We start from the raw sequence: 3,591 nt of genomic DNA, 5'->3' as shown, positions 1-3,591 counted from the left end.
AGTGCTTGTAGGGTGGCATGAGTTGGCTCCTGCCCTGCCCTGCATCCCACGCTAAGCTCTGTCTCCAGACTGTTTCCAAGCCACAACTAATTATAGTTGTTGTCAGCTATGTAGTCCTAATACACCCAGTTGTACTGGAGCCTCTTCATGGTGACAATTGGTAATAATCGATAACCTAATAAGAAGTGGGTGTTCTACTCATGCTGACAGTTCTTTGCTGTTGCTCTGATCCATAGGACTGGGTCTTATGTTTCAAATGTTCAAGACTGCAGTCTTGAGCACACTGATATGGAAATGAGTCACACTCCATGTTAACTTGCTGACCTCTCTGGCCGACAACCTCCTTGGTGGTGAGCTCCCCATCACTGGCAGTCTTCAAGCAGCAGCTGGATAAACACTTGTCAGGGATTTTCTAGGCTGATCCTGCATTGTGCAGGGGGTTGGACTAGATGGCCTGTATGGCCCCTTCCAACTCTATGATTCTATGATTCACTGGGGTCAATGGGATTTTTTTTTCATGACTTAGTTAGGGTTATAAGAAAGGTGGGCGTAAAATTATTTGATACACATATGAATGAGCCAGGCATATTTACATAAATGATTACATGTGTGTGCATGTCATCCACACCACATTTTTGTTGCAGGGAACAAGAGTAACTATCCAGAACCTTGTTCATCAGCTGCAGCGTTAATAACATTTGTGGTATTTGCTTATCTTTAAAATGCTGCAAGGATGTCAGGTTGTTGGGGGTTTTTTTAGTATACATTCAGTTGTATATGCAGCAAACACCTTTCCTGCATATATCTTGGAGCTTAAATCTGAGTGGAATTGGCATACAAAGTGAAGCATAGGGCTCGGGGGGGGGGGGTTAAGTGCCATCAAGTAACTTCTGACTTACAGCTAGGGACGAGCATGAACCAGGAAAATGTGGTTTGGTTCCTGGTTCGTGGCATGCCCAGTTCACAAACCACAAACCGTCACAAACTTTTAGCTGTTGAACGAACTGGTTTGGTTTGTGAGGCAGTGTGTGTGGGGGGGACGACCCAGTGTGCTAGAGACACAAAACTCACAGCTGACTCTCCTCTGTTTGACCCTCCAAGTTTGATGAGGGTTTGAGGTTACAGGATTCCAGTTACATTCCCCTAAAGAAAGCTCCCCCAGGAAAGTGCTTCCCAGGGAAATGACAGGTGGTCATTTTGACAGGTGCGAGTTCAGGAGTGTATAGAATGGATCCTATGCAAGCAAGATGCATCAAAGTCGCAGGAGACTTCCCCCAGATGCTCCTCTACATGCCCTTCAAGTTCCACTCCCCCATTGCTTTGAAGTTTGGTAGAGACAGATTGAGCAGAGACAGTCTGTCTGGAAATATACTGGTTTAGGAACCACCACAAATTGCTTGAAGGTTCATGGAAAGTTCATGCTGGTTGACCTGCCATGAACTTGAGTCCACGAACCACAAACCAGACAAAATTCATCGAGAGCTTTCGTTCATGAGCGGTTTCATGCCCATTCCTACTTACAGCCTTGCTCAGATCTTGCAAACTGAGCACTGTGGTTCACTTTATAGAATCAATCCATTTCATGTTGGATCCTCCTCTTTTCTTGCTGTCTTTAACTTTTTATAGCTATTTTGTCTTCTCCAGTTACTCCTGCCTTCTCTTAATGTGACCAAACTATAATAGCCTCAGTTTAGTCATTTTAGCTTCTAGGGAGAATTCAGACTTGAACTCAGTGAGGATGAGGGGTAATCCTAGGTGAATTAGGGCTGAATGTTATGCACAGGGATGACTGGATGCAAAAGAATGACCTTTTATCATGATTTAGCCTGCCTAACTGTAGCCACACTAATCTACATTTAAGGGATCTTGAATTCTTTATTCTTTATGCCCAGTAAAAATACTGTATAATGAATTTCTGTGCCAGCTGTAACACTATCTCCTTTGGATTTTCCTACCAACGTTAAAAAACCCTATACATTTGCAGATCAAAATAGGGTACCCAACATCTTCACTTCAATGAAAAACATGGACACTAGGATTCAACAGACAAGTTAGGGTTGCCAGGTGTTCAGTTGTGAGCTGAATAGTCCAGTATTTTCCCTTTCTGTCCAGCAAATCAACTGAGAAAATACTGGACATACAAACGTCCAGAATTCTCTAATTAAGTAAGCCTGCAACCACCACAGCTCCATACATGCTCTTTTTCTTTCCTCTGAGGCCTGATAAAGTAGCAGCAGCCCCATTAACCTGTTCTCCATCACAGCCAACAAGGTATGAAAAGAACAAAATCCACCACTCAGCAAATAGGTAGGGTGATCTCAGAGAAATCCTACTGGATCAGCTAAAGCAAGCTAGAAAGGGAGAGACTTTCAAGGCCAGCCAGTTGGCTTCCCATGCTGGTTCCAGCTGACTGTGGGGGCAGGATTGAATCTTCTAAAGAAAAGTAATGATGGGGAAAGGTGCAGCCCTGGTGACTGCAGGCATTTTATTGCCATTAAGTACATTAAGGCTGCAACACTATGTACATATACATGCAACTAAGCGCCATTGAGCTCATTGAAAATTATTTCTGAGAAAACATGGTTAATCTATTTCATGATGATTCTCCTAGTGATTTCAGTGGGAGCATTAAGCATATACTGTTCCTCTTTCAAGACAATGGGGATTTTAAAATGCTTAGCTTTGGATGTACAGTATCTATTATTATGCTCCTTTTATTCTGTATAAAACATAATTTGCTAGACTATCTGTATAATCCTATGCAGATTTACTCCTTTCTAATTGTTTTATTGATGTCACTGGGCTTAGTAAGAAAGAAAAACTGCATACAATTGAACTGTATATTATGTTTTTGTAATGAATCTTTATTGGTTTTCAAACACAACATAAAAGAGGACTAACAATTATCCACACTGTATTTAATACATAGAACTCTAACACAACACCATCATTATACTTTTTTTCATCCCATCTTGACACAAGAAAGAAAAGGAGAAATCGTATCTCAATGTATACTTCAAGTGAAAAAAGAAAAACAATGGCCATTTACTTAATTAGATCGTTTGTCAAAAATACAATAATCAGAAATATAATTTCTATTTACTTACTTTCCATTTACATTTGAATCTGGTCCATATAAATACTCTATATGTTCTATATAATTAAACTTCATACCTTGCATAGAAGGGGCCACCACCTTTCCACCTGTTTAACAAGTCTGTGAACTATATTTATTTGTATACCAAAGCAGTACTTATATTTCTTACATGTTCTCATTTAAACAGGGGTCTTTTGGGGCCGGAGCATGCCAGAGTGCTGCTCCGGGAGCCCAGGAGCTGGCAAAATGGTGGTGGCAGCAAGCCCCACCCCCAGCTCCCTGTGCTGGAGCGCTGCGGCCCTGGGGAGGCTGGAGAAGGCCCGTCGCCGCCTTCCCGGGGCCTGCACTGGAGCGCTGCCGTCCGGAGTAAGGCCAGAAGAGGCCCCCCGCCACCTTCCGGGGTAAGTGAGGGATCCGCGGGAGGTGGCAGAGGCTTGATTGGGGGAGTGGGGGGATGGGAGAGCCTCCCCCATCTCTTTGCCCTCTTTCTTTCC

This window comes from Gekko japonicus, unplaced genomic scaffold (genome assembly GCF_001447785.1).
Source record: "Gekko japonicus isolate JY-2015 unplaced genomic scaffold, Gekko_japonicus_V1.1 scaffold559, whole genome shotgun sequence".
Classification (NCBI taxonomy): domain Eukaryota; kingdom Metazoa; phylum Chordata; class Lepidosauria; order Squamata; family Gekkonidae; genus Gekko; species Gekko japonicus.
The sequence above is the reverse complement of the archived record's forward strand: the minus strand, read 5'-3'. Positions refer to the sequence as shown.